This window comes from Hippopotamus amphibius, chromosome 5 (assembly GCF_030028045.1).
Source record: "Hippopotamus amphibius kiboko isolate mHipAmp2 chromosome 5, mHipAmp2.hap2, whole genome shotgun sequence".
NCBI classification, from domain to species: domain Eukaryota; kingdom Metazoa; phylum Chordata; class Mammalia; order Artiodactyla; family Hippopotamidae; genus Hippopotamus; species Hippopotamus amphibius.
Window position 1 is genome coordinate 24,204,366 of NC_080190.1, and position 11,399 is coordinate 24,215,764.

Here is an 11,399-nt window from a genome sequence, read left to right on the forward strand (position 1 = left end):
CAAAGGCAGGCAAGGGAAAGTCTTCTGGGGACACTTCTGAGAAACCTTGTGCTCCTTTTAATAAGAGACAAAAGGAAGAAATTGTCTCTCTTCTTCTGTTGAAAATTTTTATGTCTGAAAATTATCTCTAGAATTGTGGAAGCCATTTGGTGACCCTCGGGGCAAAACCAACAAGCAGAAAATGGCTAAGGGAAAAGAGGAATGGTACATGTGTCCTTGATGTTCTTGAGCTGATGAATGAACCATTTTGGAGTTGCTCTACCTTGGAATTTCTTAGGAGTTATTTTCTTTGACTGTTAAGGGCATCCTGAGTTGGATTTTGTCTTGTCAAAAATGTATTAACTGATCATCTGCCTTCCAGTCTCTCCAAGAAGACCATAGGGTATGCTTAAGGAGTTAGTAAGATGGAAGAGGCAGAAGGTCTGAAAGTCTAGGCCATGGGACCATTTCAGCACTTGTCCAGGGAATGATATTCTGCATTGTAGAGAACTAAAAGGGGAGGAAAAAAGTCCCATCACTTCTTATTGACATACATAGCTGCTCAGGTCCAATTTGAGAATGAGGAAGCATAGAGAAAAACTCTTTGATAACTAAAGCACAGTAGGACCATAACTGGTATTATTCAAATCACATATCAGGAACTGAATCAAGCAGAATCTTATTTGCTGTCCTCATCTCAAAGAGAGAGGTTCTGGGTATGGAGTTCTCAGCAAAGAGGCCAGAGTAGAATGAGTATGCCAAAATCAAAACAGTGATAAAACTTTCTAGATTTGTGTGATTTCAACCAATTCATCGAAGTGTACTTTGACCGGAAACCAGGAATCTTAGCATGAGCTTCTCACATGCTTAATTGGGGGTAAAATATAGTTTAACACACACTTCGAAAACTAATTAATCTTTCTGAAGACAGCTTTCACCTGAACGATTAGTGTAAATTAGAAATTGTCACAAAAAGATGTGCCATTTTTTGAGGCAAGCTGAGCCAGATGATTTGATATAATTACTGGTTAAATTATAATTGCAAAGCAACTATACTTAAGACAAACTTCTAAGGCTTCACTGAGGAGTCAAGAGATTATGTATTCTTGGACATAAAGTCAGTAGAGAATGCATATGAAAAGCACTTGATTTCAACAGCTTTATGTTGAAATACCACAAAAAAGAAACTGCATATTACAGATCAAGGGAAAAGAAAGGAGAAAAAAAATACAAAATGGCATTGATCTCAGGGTGCAAGTTAAGAGAACTAGTAACCAATCCTTTTATTAACCTAATACATGTTGGGGGAAAATTTTACATTGTTTCAATCTATTATTTTTAAATTTGACAGCCCTTATATTGAGGTTTAGAACTCAGATGATAGATTCTTTCCCTTTTGAAGTTTACCTAGTCCTTTGTTGAAGGCACTGAGTAAGAGAGTCGAATTTCTGATGTGATGTGTGTGTGGGGGGGGTATATAAACATACATACACATGTATTCACATACATGTGTATGTGTTTGGTTCTATTGCTGCATGTCAGGGAAAAGTGAAGCTCCTTTGGTTTAGGGAAAAGTAGGTCTTCAGCTTTGGCCAATATATTTTATTCACATCTAGGGGTTGTGGTTACCATAATGGACAATGTAGGTTTAGAGAGAATATTATGATGCTTTTGATGGGATCACAGAAGACACAATTCAAAATGGACAAGAAATGCAGAGGTAGGATGGTCTTAGGGCAGGTTCCAAGACATCATTGAAGATTCAGGTTCTTTCCATAATTTTATTCTGCATTCCTTGGGAAGTTGGCTTTGTACTCGAGGGCATTCCATAAACAACCAGAATCCCACTGATGATGATTTGGAAACCTCTGAACCGAATGTATTTTCCTGTTTCTTTCAGCTTTAAAATTCTGATTTGCTGTACTCAAATATATTGTAGGGGAAGGTTCATTTTAAATCTGGAATTTCCCTCAGAACACCTAAACCAAGAGGCAATGCTGAAGTTTTTTAACTCTGAGAAATTCTGGTACGTAGGAATAAAAGTTTGGTACAAATAGTAGGCTAAACGTGAATTTAATTGCACTTAATGTTAGCTATCAGGGAATTCACAGAAAGGATTATAATGGAGAAGAGTTAAGTTCATTCAAATAATTGCAAAATTGTCACGAATTTAAGTTATGTTGAGACGATCATTTGAAAAACTGTGGCAATATCAGTAAGCTTGGAATGTCATTTACCCACTCTCAGAATGGCTAAGAACACCTCTCAACCTTATAGTTAAAGTGCCCGTGCTAGATTTTCAAAGGAGACAGTTATGGTTTAATAAATGCAGCCATCACTAAAGATCGGAAAACGAGAGTGTGAGCGCTCTCTTGGCTCACGGGGTGATGCTGACACCCATTCACTATTTTTTGTACTATATTTATCGTATTAAAAAATTCACTATCTACTATTTGTATTTGGGATGCCTCTGGGTGAATTTTAATCCAAGGAAACAAATATAAAAGCCTAGAAAAATGTCATCCACATGTATCACACTGGTACATTTTGACAAATTGTCGCTGATTTTCAGCAACAAACAGCCTTCATTTCACCACTTACGAATTGGGTGTGCTCAGTGCTCATGGATCGGGTCAATCTAGACATGCCTCTAGAGCAGCTGCTCCAACAGAATTTTGGCTCATTGGGTTTCTGTCAAAACTTGGAACTACAAATACTGCTCTGCAGATAGGAGGCAAGGGAAAGCTTCAGGAGCAAAAATGATTTTAAAGCTCAAAATAGCTCACGTTGACTTGGCACAGAAGTGGGGTTTGTGTGTGTGTGTGTGAATTTTTTATTCCTAACTCAATTCATTCAGTGTTCTTTAAATTTAGAGACTGCAACTTCTATCAAAAATCTTATCATTATAAAGCCAAGTTTGTTTTTGTTTTTAACTGTGAAGGAGGTGGAGAGAGAGGGCACCGATCAGAGGTAGTAGAGGCAATATACACAGTAGTTAAGCATTTGGGCTTTAAAGCCAGGCTAGCCAGCATCGAATTCCAGTAGTGCTGCTATTGGTAGCATGAACCCCTCTCCACCTTGGAACAAAAGGAAACTGCTGATAATGCCACATCCTAGAGTCATTATGAGGGCTTAGAGTTAGTACATATAAAGAAGAGTCCCTGGAACATAATATATACTCAGTATCATTAAACAGCTCTTCTAATTTAGTTCATTACTAAGAAGTCCCTTTGCTTGCTGTACTCCACTAACTCATATCTTTCTTTGATTTTTTATTTTATTTTATTTTTGTATAGGTAACATCCACTTCTTTAGAATACTCAAATCATGAAGACATAAGTTTTAGCAATCTTGATGACATTTCAGTCTTAAGTGGGTAGGAGTCCATGAATCCACTCTGGAGAGCTCTCCAGCATTCTATATCAGGAGATAAATACACCTCTTTGAGAGCAAGAAGAGCCAGCTTGCTGCAGTAGAGCTGGCAAACGTTCTTGAAGTAGTTGTGAAGTCTTTGGGTGTGTTCTTTTTTCAGGCTTTAATGTTTTATCAGGGTTATATTTATTCCTGAAGACATTTTCAGTTCCTGAAAGATTACTCATTTTACTTGGGACATCTAGCCAGAGAGGTTGCTATAGCTCCTAATTCTCTTCAGTTCTCTGGATATGAAATTCCTTTCAGATAATATCCCTGATCTGGAATAAGTACTAAATGATTTGTTAACATGATAAAACTGGTGAACCACAGGGAACCGGATAGCCCTCCAGGGCCTATGATTTCTCATAGCACTTTCTCTTCATGGCAGAGTCATTCATCCAGGGAATAGATTTTATTATTTTAGTGCTTTTTAAAGATAGAGGATTTGTAGGGTATTAGAGGTATGGAAACTTGGGCAGTTTGGCCAACTGAAGGTCAGATTTCTTTTTTTGAGGTGGTACTATTTGAACGAATGCTCTTATATTTTTGCTTCCAGTTCTTTAATATTGAGGCTGAGAGTAAATTTACATAAAAACAATTCTGACTACGGTCATCTTCAAGAAAGCTATTTTAGTGCAGCTATTTAGAAATGGGAGGTATCAGCCGACATCAATTACCTGTTTTTTCACGAACTTCATGTCTTTGGCTGCAGCTCTTCTTTATTTCAAGAAGACTTAATACAATGTCTTTGAATTTCTCAATCACAGCTCTTATGACATGTAATTAAGTAATGAAGCTCAGACTTTTAGAAAGGGTTTTGTATTGAATTAGAGGAAGAAGAAACGACTTAACCAAGCTTTGCACAAAGAAAAGTGAAGGTGTGTGACAAGGAGGAAATCATGTAGATAGAATGACTAATGAACTTGCTCTTGTTTTAAATTATAACATTATGCTTTGAAAAGGGGTTAAAAAAATGGCTCATAGTTTTATAGCTTATTTTGAAAAATGTTATTGATTCTGTTGTAAGACCTACAGCAATTCTAAGATTTTAGTGTTTGTAAAAATCACTACTGATGCTGATTAAAATGGCAGGTTTTTTTTGTCCCATCTAAGAGCTACTAAATGAGGAATCTGAATTTTATGCACAATGAAGTTTGAGATAAACTGGCATAAAGTATCTCCCCGCCCCTGACATTTCCCCCATTTTTTTTCTTGTTATCGAGTTTGCCTTTACTAAATCTCTAACTGGAGCCAAGTCACCTCCCATTTCTGTCTTTTTTTTTATCCCTCAAACTTTATTGAGATAAAATTGACAAATGAAATTGAATATATTTAAGATGTACAAAGTGATGGATGTGATATACATATATAGTGAAATGATTACCACAATCAGGTTAATTAAATCATTCATCACCTCACATAGGTGTGTGTGTGTGTGGTGAGAATGCTTAAGTTCCACTCTTTTAGACAATATGGCATTAACTAGAGTCATCATGCTGTACATTTGCGCCCCAGAAATTCTTCACGTTAAAACTGAAACTTGTACCCTTTGACTAGTATCTCTCTATTTTTCCTACTCCTCAGCCCCTGGTAACCACCATTCTATTCTGTTTCTATAAGTTGGCTTCCCCCCCCCCCCCCAACTGCCCTTTTTTAGATTCCACATATAAGTTTGATCATACAGTACTATTCTCTGTCTGGCTTATTTCACTTAGTATAGTGTCTTACAGATTCCTCCATGCTATTGCAAATGGCAGGATTTATTTCTTTCTACTGACTGAATAATATTCCATTGTAGTATATATACCACATCTTCTTTATACACATTCATCTATTGGACACGTAAATTGATTCCACATTTTAACTATTGTGAATACTGTTGCAGTGAACATGAGTGTGCAGGTATCTCTTCAAGTTTCTGATTTTAATTCCTTTGGATATATACCCAAAAGTGAAATGACTGGATCACATATTAGTTTTATTTTTAATTTCTTTGAGGAATCTCTATACTGTTTTCCCTAATGGCTATACCAATTTACATTCCCACCAAACAGTGCACAAGTGTTCCCTTTTCTCCACATTCTCATTGACACTTCTTACCAGTTTTTTTTTTTTTTTTAAATAAATGCCATCTTAAGTATGAGATGATATCTTGCTATAGTTTTGGATTTCCCTGATACTTAGTCATATTGAACACCTTTTAATGTACCTCTTGGTCATTTGTATGTCATCTTTGGGAAAAGTTCGATTCAGGTCCTGGGTCCATTTTTAGAATTATAATATTTGTGGTTTTGTTTGAGTTGTATGGGTTTCTTAATATATTTTGGATATTTACCAGATATTTGGTTTGCAAATACTTTCTTCCATTCTGTAGGTTGCCTTTCATTTTGTTAATTGTTTCCTTTGCTGTATAGAAATTTTGTGGTTTGATATAATCCCACTTACTGTTTTGATTTTTTTTCTCTTGTGGTGTCATATCCAAAAAATCATTTTTAAGAGCAATGCCAATGAGTTTTCCCCTACATTTTCTTCTAGGAGTTTTAGTTTCACATCTTATGTGTAAGTATTTAATCTATTTCAAATTAATTTTTGTAAGTGGTATAAGATAGGAGTCTAGTTTTAATGTTTTTGCATATGGCATTCCAGTTTTTCCAACACCATTTATTGAAGGGACTATCCTGATTGTGTATTTTTGGCACCTCTGTCAAAGATGAGTTGACTGTATATGTGTGGGTCTGTTTCTGGGCCCTCTATTCTGTTCCATTGGTCTATGTGCCTGTTTTTATGCCAATATCATACTATTTTGATTACTGTCACTTTGTTGCATAGTTTGAAATTAGAAAATGTGATGCCTCCAGTTTTGTTCTTCTGCCTCAAGAGTGCTTTGGCTACCAGGGTTCTTTTGTGGTTCCATACAAATTTTAGGATTGTCTTTTCTATTTTTGTGAAAAAATATCATTGGATTTTGATAGGCATTGCACTGAATCTGTAGATTGCTTTAGGTAGTATGGATATTTTAACATTATATTTTCCAGTCCACAAACAGGGTTTATCTTTCCATTTATTTTGAATCCTTCAATTTCTGTAATCAATGTCTTAAAGTCTTCAACATACAGTACTGGCAATATTATTTACCCTTTTGAAAAGAAATTCTCAAATATTTAGAGCTTCTGAAGTCAATAGGAACTTAATTCCAGTCTAGTCATTGTAACATTTATTTAGTAGTGACCTCTGCCAGGTACAGAATGCTTGGTCCTGAGGTCCAGGACATGGAAACTACCCTCAATATGCTCTTGGTCAAGTAAAAGACATATACATGCTAAAAGATTCCTGAGACTGATCAGTAAATAGAGAAGTGTTTACAGGAGGCCTTGAGGGAGGACATGTAGCCTAGCTTTAGGGATGTGGGGAGGGTCAGGAATTACATTCTAAAGGAGATAACATTGGGGTGCATGTATTTTTTCAAAGTACTATTGACAATAGCCAAGACAAGGAAGCAATCCAAGTGCCTATCAACAGATGATTAGATTAAGAAGATGTGGTACATATATACCATGGACTATTACTAAACCATAAAAAGTGAAATACTGCCATTTGCAGCAACATGGATGGACCAAGAAAATATCAAGCTTACTGAAGTAAGTCAGACAGAGAAAGACAAATACTGTATGATATAACTTATGTGGAATCTAAAACAAAAACAAAAATGAGTATATATGCAAATGGAAACAGACTCACAGATACAGAAAACAAACTTGTGGTTACCAAAGGGGAGAGGGAAGGAGGGGAGGGGAAAATTAGGGGTATGAAGATTAACAGATGCAAACTACTCTATATAAAATAGATATGCAACATGGATACGTTGTATAGCACAGGGAATTATACCCATTATCTTGTAATAACCTATAATGGAGGATAATCTGCAAAAATACTGAATCACTATGCTATACACCTAAAACTAACACAATGCTATAAATCAGCTACAATTACAGAAAACAAAGGTGATAACATCACAGGTGATATTGAAATGATCTAGAGAAGGGGGAAAACTGTATAGGGGAGAATCATTTCTGACATAATAAATATTAAGTGATGCTGGAGATGAGTCTAGAGAAAGAAGCACATTTTGGGCGTTATGTTTCGGACCTTGACCTTTGGAAGGTTGACGAGGCTTTTTGTTAGACACACATGTGAGAGAGCGCACTCAATTCCCATGTACTGGTATCAAGTGTACTAGTAGAACATTTTGCCCTTCAAGTCAGTTTGCTCTTTAGGGAACAAGATGTAATTCTTCCTCCTGTTGTGGTAAATAAGAGCTAACCCACTTTTTGCAATAGTCACAGTCTCATTTCTGAAACAAAACAATCACATTAATGTGTGGTATTTACCTTAGCTGAAGCTTCATGCGATTGGTGTAGAGACATCATAGCTTGCACTAGTGATGCTGCAGTACAGAATGTCTACTAGCCCAGCCCAGTCTATAGGTTAAAGGACAATAGATATGTAGCTATGTCTTTCTACATAAAGACAATAGAGCATGGTGGTTAGGGACTTAGAATATGGATTCAGGTGCCCAGGGTTAAATCTGAGCCCTGCCATGTTCTGTCTGTGTGATCTTTGGTAAATGACTTGATGTATCTAAGCCTTGATATTGTTTTTTAAAGTGCAGATGATAATACACCACAGCTGATAATTCTCAACAGTACTGACAATTAAACGAGATAATACACTATAATGAGTTGAAGTGTGCCACCCACCCTCCAAGTCCCCAAATAAAAGATATATTGAAGCCTTAACCTTCTCAGAATGTATCACCTTAGTATATGACCTTATTTGGAAATAGTTTTTATGGAGATAATCAAGTCAAAATGAATTCATTGCAGTAGTCCTTAATTTAATATGACTGGCATTCTTATAGAAAGGGGGGGATTTGGACACAGAGGCAGGCACACAAGGCAGAACAACCTATGAATGAAGGCAGAAATTGGGGTGAAGTATCTTCAAGCCAAGGAACACTGAAGATTGCTCTCAAACCATTGGAAGCTAAGGGGGAGGCAAGAAACAGATTCTCCCTCACTGCCTTCAGAAGGAACCAACCTTGCAGACACCTTGACCTTAGACTTCTAGTCTCCAGAACTGTGAGACAGTATGTTTATGTTGTTTAGCCATTTAATTTGTGGCATTTTGTTACAGCAACCCTAGAAAACTGATACATACACATAAACTCCCCAGTATATACTAAATGCTCAACAATTACTAGGTTTTCTTACTCTTGTGAACACTGTTTTGTTACATCCTGGCTTTTGACTCAGATTCTGCCTTGTCCACCATTGGTTATTTGGTGAATGAACCTTGTTCTATGAGTCAAGGGCTGGAAAACCAGAAGTGCTATGCAATATGTATTGCACAGATGCCTCCCAACTACGTGTATAGGCAGAGCAATTCTGGAAGCATGGAACTGTTATTGACCAGTCCAAGGTAGAGTTGGAATGGTGACATGGCAGGCCAGCAGAGAAGAGCAAGGGCTTCAGAGATGAACACACTAGGCATGGCATCTTCAGAAAATGCAAACTAATCAACAAAGTAAAACTCAAATACAAAACAAAAACAACTTAATGATTTGATTATGGAGGAAGGGGAAATTGAGCATATACTGATAAGAAAAGGGTCTGCTTACATGGTGGGTGCATATCTTTATCTCTGAATTAAGAGCATCTACTAATTATATAGGATTGACCATAACTAAAGATAGTTACAACAACAACAAAAAAAAAAAAACAATGAAAAAGAAAGAGAATAGGAAAGGGAGAGAAGTGGAGGAGGAGGAGAAAAGAAAGAGAAGTGAGTAGGGAGCACTGTATAAATGGAGACTATTCCTTCTACTGTGAATAAGGCATTTGAGCAGAATTTCTTGGAAGGGTGTGATGGAACCTTTATCAGTGCAGTTTCTTCCCAAGGAGGGGCTCTTGCTTTGAGGTTTGTGAGCCCATTCACTCTGGACTTAACAGGGCTCTGCCCATGCATCTGACCAATCAAAAAGGGAGAAGGAAGATAAAATAGGGTATGTGTGTGTAGACGGGGGAGTGGGGAGAAGTGTTGAAAAGAGCAAGTAAGAAGGAGAAGACAGAGAAAATAAATAGAAAAAAGAAAGAATAGACAGGCATTGGGATTAAGGACCCAGTTTCTATATACTAGCTCTGTGACTTTGGACAAATTATTAACCTCTCTTAAGAAACTCTACCTCCTCTATACAATGAAATTAATAATAGCACCTGTCTCCTTATGAGGGTTAAATTAGCTAATATACAAAACACAAAATTGTTTTTATTATTGTATTATTACTGTGCTGGTCATCCGTCAAGATGAGACGATTAAATACATTGTGGTACATCTCATCTATGATGTCGTTAAAAAAGAATCTGGTAGAGCTTCATATGCCAATAAGGCAGGAGGTCCCATATCGACAGTTAAGTATAAAAAAACTGTAGAAGATAGTTCACAGTATCTGTTCATTGGTGTGAAAAATAATACATTTTATTGAATATTTTATATATGTGATGAAGAAATTGGTTATAATGTTTCCTCTATGGAAGTCATCTGAGATATCATAGACCAGGGGTCCCCAACCCCCGGGCCATGGACTGGTGCCAGTCCGTGCCCTGTTAGGAACTTGGCCGCACAACAGGTGGTGAGCAGCCGGCAAGCAAGCGAAGTTCCATCTGCCGCTCCCCATCGCTCACGTTATTGCCTGAACCATTGACGATATTCTCCTGGTTGAGAATATGAAATGAGATATACACATAGGCCTATATTAACATTGTGCCTGGCCCTCCAAAACATCATGATAATTATCACAGTTGCCCTTCCATATCCACAGAGGGTTGGTCCCAGGACCCCCTGTGGATACCAAAATCCAGGAATGCTCAAGTCCCATTTATAAAATGGCATAGTATTTGCATATAAGCTATGCTCATCCTCGCATATACTTTAAATCCTGTCTAGATCACTTACAATACCTAATACAATGTAAATGTTATGTAAATAGCTGTCAGCACGCGGCCAATTCAAGTTTTGTTTTGGGGAAATTTCTGGAAAGTTTTAAAATATTTTTGATCCATGGTTGGTTGAATCCAGTTCTGCAAGAGCACCCATTTTCATGCTATCAAGTTAGAACTTAGAGAGGTCTATAGGTGCTCCTGAGGTTCTCCCCTAACAGGAGGTTTCCTGCCTCCTAGGTTTACACAATGTCTCCTATGAGCAGCTGTGATCCCAATCTATGTTTGTGTAAAAGGTTTCAATTTAAGGGGGCAATTCCAGAAGAGGAATGGATGCTTTGGAGCTAAGAGTTTGCAAGTGAATTTTTGTCCTTTAAACTAGAATGTCAAAAAAAAGGCAGATTCCCTAAAGTCTTGGTTTGTTGCCATTAAGCAACCGTCTAGCAAAACCAGAATCATTACGAACAGTTTGAAAGTGTTTAACTTATACGCTGGATAAAATTCTATTTTTTTTCTAGTATTAAATTAGAGCAGAAAAATGAGAGTCTTAAAAGCGCAGTCCTTAGCCAAGTGGCTAACCTAGGCTGTTCTCATCTTGATTGTTCACAGACACCCTTTATTTATGGATTTATTCAGGGAGCAACTGTGAGTCAACCTATATCCCACTTAATTTCAGCAGACTGGTGCTAGGAAATCTGTTTTGTTTGCTTCTGCTGCACCTAGACCAACACAAGGCTACCTTTAATTGGTGATTTGTGGGAAAGCAACTAGGCTAGAGCTCATTAGTGGCTGAGTTGGTGACTCTGAGGCCATCCATTGGAAATGAGTTGAGAAAGTTGCCCTCCATTGAAAACTTGCTCTCATAGTACCGTGTAACATCACGACCTGTAAAAACAAACAAAACCCCTTAACATTGGGAAAAATACTTTGTTTTTCTTAAATGTCTATGCTGTGTACAGTTAAATGTGCTGCCGCAGTAGGTGTGGGTGTGGCCATGATATCTGCTTCACT